General features: G+C 37.2%; 1 protein-coding gene across 10 annotated transcripts in view; it reads right to left on the bottom strand.

Annotated features, from left to right (window-relative positions):
- ADK (adenosine kinase) overlaps positions 1-12,489 on the bottom strand; it is a 558,353-nt gene that overhangs the window by 471,921 nt on the left and 73,943 nt on the right. The gene's annotated exons all lie outside the window — the stretch shown is intronic.

Genomic DNA, 12,489 nt, shown 5'->3' with positions numbered 1-12,489 from the left:
CTGGCCCCTTTTAAAATATTTCTGCTCATTGATGTTGCACCCAGTCACCCAAGTGCTCTGATGGAGATGTACAAGGAGATGAATGCTGTTTTCATGGCTGCTAATACAACATTCATTCTGCAACCCCCAAATCAAGAAGTAATTGTGACTTTCAAGTCTTATTATTTAAGAAATATATTTTGCAAGACTATAGCTGCCATAGACCGTGATTCCTCTGATGGATCAGACAAACTAAAATGAAAACCTCCTGCCACGTATTCATCATTCTAGATGCCATTAAGAACATTCGTGATTCATGGGAGGAGGTCAAAACATCAACATTAACAGGAGTTTGGAAGAAGTGAATTCCAGCCCTTGTGGATGACTTTGAGGGCTTCAAGACTTCAGGGAAGAAGTCACTGCAGATGTGGTAGAAATAGCAAGAGAACTAGAATTGGAAGTGGAGCCTGAAGATGGATACTGAAATGCTGCAATCTCATGATAAAACTTGAATGGACAGGGAGTTGCTTCTTATAGATGAGCAAAAAAAGTGGTTTCCTAAGATGGAATGTACTCCCGGTGAAGATGCTGTGAACACTGCTGAAATGACAACAAAGAATTTTGAATATTCCATAAACTTAAGTTGATAAAGTAACAGCATGGTTTGAGAGGACTGACTCCAATTTTCCAAATTCTACTGTGAGTAACATGCTATCAGACAGCATTGCATATTACAGAGAAATTTTTCATGAAAGGAAGGCTCTGACACAGCAAACTTCATTACTGTCTTATTTTAAGAAATTGCCACAGACACTCCAACCTTCAGCAACCAACATCCTGATCAGTCAGTAGCCATCAACACTGAGGCAAGACCCTCCACCAGCAAAATGATTGTAACTTGCTAAAGGCTCAGATGATTGTTAGCATTTTCATCCATAAAGTATTTTTATGGATTAAGGAATATACATTTTTATATACAATGTTATTGTATACAATAGATTACATTAAATTAAGGCATATACATTTTTTATACACAATGTTATTGTATACAATAGATTACAGTGTGATATCACCACAACTTTTATATGCACTGGGGAATACAATCTTCATGTATTTCTCTTTATTGTGATATTCACTTTATTGTGATAGTCTAGAACCAAACCGCCAATATCTCCAAGGTGTGCCTGTATAGGAAAACCAGATTACTATATAAGTGGTTTATGGATAATGAAGGGTAGATTTGTTATACCAATAAAATTGGCCTATCCTTTAAAGCAATTACCTGATATCAAATTTAGTCAAGGCCAACAAACAAAAAGAATAAGAATCATTCTTCAATTTCTTTGTGCCACAATACACACTGTATGTCTGTTTGAATAAACTGTATTATAACAGAATAAAGATGTTTAGTACTAACAAAGGCTTCAAAGATAATTATCCACACAAAATTGTTTAAAAGCCTACTCAAGCATAATCCTAAGAACATCCTTCAATCTACTTAGAAGAAAATACAGTTAAATTTTTAGAAACTGAAAGAGCATATGTACTTCAGTTCTTTCTTATCCTCATTTGTATGTTTTAGTCCCTAGCTCTATGGTTGAAATCAGTTCGCTCATTTTTCTAAATTCCATGTTGCAAGTCAATCATATTTCCTCTGCCTTCATGGAGCTTACATTATGTCTGAGAAAACATCTTTGAAGAGCTAATTATACAACTTACAATTTAATATAAAATGGTTTAGGGGAGTGTCTTAGTTTGATTGCTACAGCTTTTAACAGAAACCTGAGATTGGGTAATTTATAAAGGAAAGAAACATTAATATGTTTCTCAGTTCTGAAGGCTGGGAAGTCCTAGAGTATGGTGCCAGCTTCTGCTCAGCAACTTCTTGCTGCATTATCCCATGGCAGAAGGCAAACAGCAAGCAAGTGTTTGAGGGGCCAGACTCACTTTATAACAACCCTCTAAGAGATAACTAACCCACTCCTGCATTAATGCACTCATGAAGGTAGAGCCCCATGATCTAATCACCTCTTAAAGGCCTCCACCTCTTAGTACTGTTACAATGGCAATTAAATTTCAACATTAGTTTTGGAGGGGACAAACATTCAAACCATAGCAGAAAGAAAGGAGAAAAAGTGGTGGTAAAATAAGTAAGCTCACTCCCACACAGGAAAATTGGTAGACTTTGATAACAAAGGATTTTCCAACAACAGCATAAACTCATAGAACTCATATATGTGAGCAGGGTGCAGTGGCTCACGCCCGTAATCCTAACACTTTGGGAGGCTGAGGTAGGCAGACCACTTGAGCCCAGGAGCTCAAGACCAGCCTGGGCAACATGGCAAAACCCCATCTCTACTAAAAATACAAAAAGGAGCCAGGCGTGGTGGCACATACCTGTAGTCCCAGCTACTTAGGAGGCTGAGGTGGAACGATCACTATGATCATGCCACTGAACTCCAGTCTAGGCGACAGAGTGAGACCACATCTCAAGAAAAAAAGAAAAAGGAAAATTTTTTTAAACCGTAAATGTCAAGAATTTTTTCCTGCAATTCTCCGCTAAATTTCTGGATCTTGCTAAGATTTTCTCTTTGCTCTTTCTACCTGTTGTAGAAGTTTGCTTTCCCCTTCTCTACAAGATAAAAAAAAAAAAAAATCCCTTATGAACATTTTCCCACCCAAGTCAAACCGGAAAGTTTCAGAAAAAAAAAAAAAAAAAAAAGGATAATTTCAAGTATCCAGCTAAACGTCAAAATTTATTTTTCCCCTAGGGCTTCCATCAGGCTTTACTCAACACAGACCAACAGACCTAGAAATCACACCTCTCTCTAGCCTTCCTAAATAAAAAAGCATTAAAGTTATAGGAATGTTTGAAGAAAGTTTTATTTTGTATATGTTATTAAAACTTTGTGTGTACAAAGTGAAACATTTTTATAAAGGTTACATTTATACTTTTAAAAACCCACTTGCAACTGATTAGAATACAAAGTAAAATTTTACAGGGAAATGTTATAGATAATGTTTAGATCACTTTTCTAAATTATTGAAAAAGTCCAGTTGCAATCTTATTGAAGTTCTACAGAGGGAGCTAGTATCACAAAGAATAAAGTTATAATACATGAACTTCAAAAAAAGACCTAGTCTGTTGGAAATATCAGATTACCATTCATCAATATGAGCTCACTTTATCCTCTAAAGTTTTACCTTAACAATTAGCCAACTCAAAATAAAACACAGTATTACCTACAAACTGTGACGTATTTCTAGTGAACCATACTAAAACGTATAAAATATAATTTCCATGAAAAATACCTTTAAATACTTTTCAAGTAGGTATGTTCATAATGAACAATATCACTCCTCCAAAAAAGTTTTTTAAAAAAGGTTCCTAAGTCACTGAACTTATACAAAATGGAAAGCAATCAATAAGATCTAAACAGTTCTATCCTTTTCTTATATAAACCAAGTTACGAAGTCTCTTCCTCATCTGTAAAATGGGAATGATTACAATATCTGCTTCACAGAGTTGCTGTGGGGATTAAATTAGATCACAAAATAATTAAAACAATGCCCTTCTTCCTTGTTCTTTAACATGTATTATTTAATTGTTCAACACTTTCCAAAAAGAAATCAACATAGAGTTTTCAAGGTTAGATTGGCTGCTAATAAATACTAAAAGTTCACTCAAGACCCCCAAGTCTATATCATTCCCAAAAGGTCTGACTCAACCCTTAAGGGGAAATAGTGTTGGCATAACTCTTACATTAAAATCTGCCATAGCTACATTCTCAAAATATTCCTGTTTGTTGTAGACCAAGAAGAAAGAGAATTCATCACACCAGCAGTTTCTCTCTCCATTCTGTTACCCTCAATAAATTTCATCCCATAAATATATCTTGTCAAGTAAATTGCAGTTAAGGATCAATGAACTACACTTTGACTAAAGTGCTCTGAATAAAGTTTCTAGGAAACACCTTATCCTTCCCCCTAAAAATTGACGGGAAAGATCACTATCCTTTTTTGTTATTGTTGAAGAGTTTTATGCTAGAAATTCAGAAGCTATACCCAGAGGGATCACTGAACAGACTAAAAGAGAAGTAGGTAATGAAAGAAATCATTTGTTTAATGGACAATGACAGAAAAGCACTAATCTAAACCCAAAATGATATCTGAGGAACTTAAGTTTGGAAGACTAAGTGATTAAACAAAGTTAAGGTATTAAACTATGTCAAGAAGGAGTACACTTCCCCTAATTTCCTCTCCTATATGGTTTCAGCTTAAGATATGTCACAAGAGAAATTTGCAAAAAATTTAGGGGATGCAACTGAAGCAGTAGCCATTTCATTCCAAAGGCAGTCATTGGTTAGAGGCAGGAAGGACAGACACAAAGGTATGGGCAGAACTGTAATCTGTCCTTACTCATCCCCACTCTACCTTATGTCCACAACTACCAGGACCAAGCCTATCACCAGATTTTTCACTAAAGGCCCATAAAGGTGGTAGTTGCAAAGAGCCCACAACACACGAACCTCCTTCACAGTTTCCCTATTAACAGAACACGCAATTCATTAACCTACATCAAAAGGCAGTTTAGCGATTTTTCTCTCACATTTTAGGGACCTTAATATCCCCAGTTTTTCTCATGATTGAATAAGATTTAATTCCTGTAATAAATTTCTTAATATCATAGTGGCATTGAATTCTAACTAATACCCCAAGACTACAGCCTATGGCAAAACTCATACATAAACTAAGTTTCTTCTAATGCTAAGTCCAGGGCACCATATAGTGCTTCATAAGTAGGAGGTAGCAATTTAAATTAATTCTTTAAGGATTTTAAGATTTTACCACCAATAACATACATTTTTCATTCACCTATCGTTCATGAATATAAGACCATGTTTAATCACAAAATTATTCCTTATAGGCCAGACGCGGTGGCTTACGCCTGTAATCCCAGCACTTTGGGAGGGCAAGGCGGGTGGATCACGAGGTCAGGAGTTCGAGACTAGCCTCACCAACACAGTGAAACCCTGCCTCTACTAAAAATAGAAAAATCAGCTGGGTGTGGCGGCGTGTGCCTATAGTCCCAGCTACTTGGGAAGCTGAAGCAGGTAGAATGGCGTGAACCCGGGAGGTGGAGCTTGCAGTGAGCCAAGATTGTGCCACTGCACTTCAGCCTGGGTGACAGAGCAAGACTCCGTCTCAAAAAAAAATTTTTTTTAAAAATCCTTATAATGAGTTACCTTCCTTGATGACAGTGTTAATTATTTTCTGTTTGGTTTTTTTTTAGGGGGGGGTGCGGGGGGGTTGTTTGTTTTTTGAGACAGGTTCTCATTCTATTGCCCAGGCTGGAGGGCAGTTGTGCAATCTTTGCTCACTGCAGCCTCAACTTCCTGGGCTCAAGCAATCCTCTCACCTCAGCCTCCTGAGTAGCTGGGACTGCAGGTGAGTGCCACCATGCCCAGCTAATTTTTTTTATACTTTTAGTAGAGACAGGGTTTCGCCACGTTGCCAAGGCTGGTTTCAAACTCCTGAGCTCAACTGATCTACCTGCCTCAGCCTCCCAAAATGCTGGGACTACAGGCGTGAGCTACCACACTCGGCCAATTATTTTCTTTTAAGCAACAAAATATTTAAGCAAATCTTTCCGAAGTTTTATAATCCAGGTATAAAAATTTCATAGAAGTTATGAGATCCTAGAATTTTACAGTAAGATCACAATCAAAAGTTCAGCAAAAGAGGTGAACTCAGATCTCAATTGGTTGAGAATCATTTGTAGATTATGTATAAGCCTGAAATGACCTCAATCAACTCTAGTTTTGGATCCTTACGGAAGTAACCTGACCACCTGACCATATCAGTAAAAGAAAAAAAACAAAAAAAACAAAAAAAAGCAGCAAAGAAACCTAACACAGATTTAGTACTTACTCCTGGAGATGCAGCCTTATAAGCACAAATGGTAACTCTTATTACAATGAACTATTTAAACCTTAGTTTAAAAAGCAATACAGTGAAAAGGTTACCTTACAAGTATTATGACTACATACAAAAATAAACTTTAAAAAAAACTTTTCTTGGCCAGGCATGGTGGCTCACACCTGTAATCCCAGCCCTTTGGGAGGCCAAGGCAGACATATCACTTGAGCCCAGGAGCTCAAGACCAGCCTGGACAACATGGCAAGACCCCATCTCTACAAAAAATACAAAAATTAGCCAGGTGTGGTGGTGCACACTGGTAGTCCCAGATACTCAGGAGGCTGATGGGAGGATTGCTTAAGCCCACAAGGTCAAGGCTGCAGTGAGTCATGATCACGCCACTGCACTCCAACCTGGGCAACAGAGTTAGATCTTGTCTCAAAAAAAAAAACAAACAAAAAAAACTTTTCTTACATGAGAGGCATTTATAGCTCAGGATAAAATTTCCAGCGAAAATATCATACATAGAAAGAGGCTGATGTGTTCTAGAGAAAAGGGCTCCAATGATGACAAAGTTGCTAATCATGAAGATTCTGAATAAGACTGTTCAAAGAAATGGGAAGGAAAAAGAAAAAACTAATTCTATTTAATATGTGGTTGTAAAATGTATACATTTGACTTACTTCATGAGCACACCTAAGAGCTTTTGTATCAAGCTGACCAAATAGCTTTGTGTTGCATCCTCTCCTTAGAAGAATGTAAAGTGCCTTGTATTTGGAAGTAATTAATTCTTTTCAACTCACTCAATATTGGTTATAGGTCTGAAGTGATTTCCAAAACCAAAACACAATACTGTGAAACTGATTTAATTAACTAATGAGTTCTCTGTGATCCGTTACCAAGTCTTGCAATGGATATTAATCCCTTTAAAAAAAAAAAAATTACTGGCGGCCAGGCGTGGTGGCTCACGCCTGTAATCCCAGCACTTTGGGAGGCTGAGGCAGGCGGATCCCTGAGGTCAGGAGTTTGAGACCAGCCTGACCAATATGGTGAAACCCTGTCTCTACTAAAAATATATAAATTAGCCAGGCGTGGTGGCAGGCACCTGTAGTCCCAGCTACTCAGGAGGCTGAGGCAGGGGAATCACTTGAACCTGGGAGGCGGAGATTGCAGTGAGCCAAGATCGCGCCACTGTACTCCAGCCTGGCAACAGAGTGAGACTCCGTCTCAAAAAAAAAAAAAAAAAGTTACTGGCTGGGTGCAGTAGATCATGCCTGTAATCATAACACTTTGGGAGCAGAGGCAGGAGGATTGCTTGAGGTCAGGAGTTTGAGACCAACCTGAGCAACATAAGGAGACCCAATCTCTAAAAACAAGACTGTAGTGAGCCATGATCATGCAACTGTTTTCTAGCCTGGGTGACAAAGCAAGACCCTGTTTCAAAAAAAAAAAAAAAGACTATATACTTAGAGAACTGCTTGGTGTGACAAAAACAGCACTTAAATGGGACTCAGGAGACTTGGTTTCTGGTCTAGTACTGTCCTTAAGTAGCAATGTAAACTATAGCAAGTCATTTTATCAATGTTACTCTCACCTTATTCATGATAAAATACGGATATTGGTTCAAGGGTTCATTTCTAGAATCAAAATACTATAATTTTAAAGATACAAAAAAAACCGGGCCCTGAGAATAGGATCATAAAAATGTTTATGATATTTTTAAAACTGTACCTTATTTATGAACACTAAAAAAAATTAAGCATTTAACCTTGCTGTCGGTCCTAGCTTATTTCAATTTTGACTTTTTGCTTCACAGGATTTTTTTTCTATTAGCTTTACAGATATCCAGTTCTTAGATCATTCTTACCAAAAAAAAAAAAAAAAGATTCTTTTAACAGGGTCTCATTCTGTCACCCAGGCTGGAGCACAGTGGCACAGATCATAGCTCACTGCAGCCTGGACCTCCTGGTCTCAAGCAATCCTCCCACCTCAGTCTCCCAAGTAGCTGGGACTACAGGCATGCACCACCACATCCGGCTACTTTTGTTAACTTTTTGTAGAGACAAGAGTCTCACTATGTTGTCCAGGCTGGTCTCCAACTCGTAGACTCAAGCAATCCTCCTGCCTCAGCCTCCCAAAGTGCTGGGATTACAGGCACAAGCCCAGTCTATGATCTTGATGATTTCAAAGAACTGCTAAGTCACAGCATTAACAATTAATTTAAGAGCATACCAGACCGGGCGCGGTGGCTCACGCCCGTAATCCCAGCACTTTGGGAGGCCAAGACGGGCAGATCACGAGGTCAGGAGATCAAGACCATCCTGGCTAACACGGCAAAACCCTTTCTCTACTAGGAATACAAAAAATTAGCCGGGCGTGGTGGTGGGCGCCTGTAGTCCCAGCTACTCTGGAGGCTGAGGCAGGAGAATGGCGTGAACCCAGGAGGCGGAGCTTGCAGTGAGCCGAGATCACGCCACTGCACTCCAGCCTGGGCGACAGAGCGAGACTCCGTCTCACCAAAAAAAAAAAAAAAAAAAAAAGCATACCAGATGTTACTGTCTCTAACTTCCCTGACATATCCCTACACATTCCATTTAAATACTTATAACTTTCCTGCTGGTTTGGAAATTGACCTATTCACTAAGAAATTACATTTTTACACTGCACCAAAGACCATATCCTGAGCACGTCCTAATACCCTTGAAGGTTCATGCCTATTGCATAATTTATTTATTTTCTTCCATCTCATCATAATCCTAAATTGGCAAGCATTTAAATATCACAATATAATTAACTTTTATAAGACAACATTTAAAAATTTAAGGGGTTATTCTGACAAAATAATTTAATTTTTGACATTAAAAAATCATAATGGAATTCATTCACTATCAGAAGGGAAAATACACTTCATATTTAGAACAGTATACACTGCTTACAAAAGTTCACTGTTTACCTTGGTAGCCATCTTAAAAAGCCAAGTAAATAAATGTGAATCCCTTTTAAAGAGATTTTCCCTTTGCCTTATAGCAAACAAAAAAAAAAATCTTCAGATACCAGGTTACTCTGTGTTAAGTAGTATGGATACTTCTGAATTTATTTATATTTGCATTTGGAATTCACCCCTAACTCCAGACAACTTTTAACTTTCCTTACCTAAATCTATATGATCAGATCTCATAATCCAAGGTAATACAAAATTTATATATTCATAAAATAGATATTCATGGAAACAAAATGGTTCTATTTTCAATAACTGCAGATGTGTCCACAGATTTTGAAAAGCCACTATTGGAGAGTAAGATTCCATTTATAAATAAAATCAGTATCTTTTACTTTTTCTTAAACCGCTTTATTGAGGTATAATTGACATATAAAAAGCTGCACACTATCTTTTCTTTAATGCCTAGCACAATGGAAAGTAGGTGAAAAAATACTTAGTAAAATAGTGATGTTTTCCTAATTTATTTTAAATTATTCCATTTACAAAACTAAAACTGAAAAAAACTAGAAAGCTAATGAAACCAGTTGATTACTGGATCATGTATAGAACAAAGTATAAATCCTATAGTTTTAGATAAATCACATCACAACTTGAATTGCTCAGCTTTCTCTACTTAAAATCATCCCCCAAGGTCTTCAGTATGTAGAATAATGAAAAACAGGAAGTTGAGAAAAACCACTTTGCTTAGAAAAACAAGTGTCACTGCTGACCAATATCTCCCTGTTTTCCCATGCCAATCTTCCTCAGACAGAGAAACAAGTATACTCGTGAAGCATCAGTGACTAAGTGTATATGAAATCTGAATCACAAAATTTCAGGAACTAAAAATGTTTTAATGAAAACATACTTAATATTCATTAATATCAAGAGAATTAGAACTATCATTGTACTCTCCTATTGGTATTCTTTTTTTATTTTTTTAAAGGCAAGGTCTCACTCTGTTGTCCAGTCCAGAGCTCAGTGGAATGATCATGGTTCACTGCAGCCTTGATCTCCTAGGCCCAAGAGATCCACCTGCCTCAGCTTCCTGAGCAGCTGGGACTGCAGGCATACACCACCTCATCAGGCTAATTTTTTTTTCTTTTTTTTGAGACAGAGTCTCGCCCTGTCACCCAGGCTGGAGTGCAGTAGCGTGATCTTGGCTCACTGCAACCTTTGCCTCCCAGATTCAAGCAATTCTCCTGCCTCAGCCTCCTGAGTAGCTGGGATTACAGGCACCCACAACCATGCCTGGCTAATTTTTGTATTTTTAGTAGAGACAGGGTTTCACCATCTTGGCCAGGCTGGTCTCGAACTCCTGACCTCAGGTGATCCACCCACCTCGGCCTCCCAAAGTGCTGGGATTACAGGCATGAGCCACCGTGCCCGGCTTTTTTTAAGTTTTTCGTAGAGATGGGGTCTCACTATGTTTCCCAGGCTGGTCTTGTACTCTTGGCCTCAAGCAATCCTTCCACCTCAGCCTCTCAAAGTGTTGGGATTACACATGTGAACCACCATGCCAGGCCACTCTTTATTTATTAATATCAAGATAATTAGAGCTATCACTGTACTCTCTTATTGGTACTCTTATAGAATTAGGGTTAATTTTCAAAGAGCAGGTCAATGTGATGGTGCCAACACATTTTTACAATTTTATAATGAATCAAGCTTTAACAGACTGAAATTAAGAAGTTGTAACAATGTTTTATGAGAATAAAGCATGGAATTACTGATTAGATAAAATTTTGTTTTATATCCGTATCTCTTATATTGTTTAAAGCTTAGTCTTGAACACAAAAAGATTTTTTTGTTTTTAATACAGCAGGTGAGTTGTTATACACTCCTTAGCAGACTCTGACTTCCATGACCACCACCCTACCAAGATTTTGGCTATTTGAGTTGCAAAGACACAAATGAGATTATTTATAAACAGCTTTCATAATTCATGAAATTCATTAATTCAATAACTGTTTTAATTTTTTAAAATTAATACTCTGCTTTTATGGTGCCATATTCAACTGAAAGTTTTCTTTGGTATGTAGGTCAAAAACTACAAGGAAGAGAGCCAGCAGCCAAAAATATCAAGACCATCAATAATGACAAATCAAACAAGTGGCAATACTTAGCAATAATAGAACAAATAAACAACAGAATGTTAATCTGCAAAAATAAAAAGGAATTAACTGATATATGCAACAACACTGATGAATTTCAAAAACACAGTGAGTGACAGAAGCCTTATACAAAATAGGACATATATATGACTCAGTTTATAAGAAATTTTAGAACAGGTGAAACTAAAAAAAAAAAACTTTGAAATATAAAACTCTAGTTAATGGTATATGTGTTGAAATATTTAGAGAGAAGCATATTGATGTCTACAATTTACTTCAAAATGCATCCAAAAAACAGATGAAGTAATGCATGAACAGAAGAATAAATAGATAAAACAAGTGCAGTAATATGTTAATGATAAAACCTTGGTGGTAAATATATGGGTGAACACATAACGTATGTTTAAAACTTTTCGTAATAAAATGTAGGGGCTGGGCACGGTGGCTCAAGCCTGTGATAATCCCAGCACTTTGGGAGGCTGAGGTGGGTGGATCGCTTGAGGTCAGGAATTCAAGACCAGCCTGGCCAACATGGCGAAACCCCATCTCTACTAAAATACAAAAATTAGCTGGGCATGGTGGCGGGTGCCTGTAATCCCTGCTACTCGGGATGCTGAGGCAGGAGAATCGCTTGAACCCAGGAAGCAGAGGTTGCAGTGAGCCAAGATCATGCCACCACACTCCAGCCTAGGTGACGGAGCAAGAGTCTGTCTCAAAAAAACAAAAAAAAAAGGTAAGAAAAAAGTATCAGTTGGCCAAGTTATACTCATAGAGATGAATTATATCTTGGACAGTTAAAAAAACTTTCAAATGAATTAAAACATTAAAATGGGTTACATATTAAATAACATATTCTTTAAAAGCAGATTTCTGTTATTTTTAATATTGGTCATAGTCTAAGGACTAAAGGAACTTTTAAGGCTCACCAACTACTTAATTCCCAAAGCAAAAGAAGCTCTGTTACCAGACCTATAAATAATAACCAACCAATGCTACAGTAACAATCACCGGCCCTCACTGACTATACTAGGAAATAAAGAAAGAGCAAAAAAATTTCTTGACAATATATATATTTGAGAACCCACTATGGAGATTATACTCAAATAAGGATAGGCCAAATATAAAAATACTGATGAAAGGTTAGTATAATAGTGGAATGTGTAAACGGTAAGAATGCATAAGAAAATCCTTTCCCTGAACATTGGTCCTGCCATTTTATAATTAACAATTTATGTTACCTTAAATAGGAGAGAAGAAAATAATTTACAAAAGGTTCAAGACAGTTTTTAAAAAGCAGTTTAAAAGTACTTGGAAAAAAATTATTACTTAATCTCAAGAAGAAAATAATAGTCTTGAAGTCCTCTACGAAAAAAAATTACTGTCCCTATAAATGAGTACAAGTGAAGGTTACATTAAACTAAACCAAGAGAGACCTGAGTTGGATGTGAAAATAAAATGTCTTCAGCCAGGCATAGTGGCTCACACCTGTAATCCCAG

The sequence above is a fragment of the Pan troglodytes genome, chromosome 8 (assembly GCF_028858775.2).
Source record: "Pan troglodytes isolate AG18354 chromosome 8, NHGRI_mPanTro3-v2.0_pri, whole genome shotgun sequence".
NCBI lineage: Eukaryota > Metazoa > Chordata > Mammalia > Primates > Hominidae > Pan > Pan troglodytes.
This window is presented reverse-complemented; position numbering and strand designations above follow the sequence as displayed.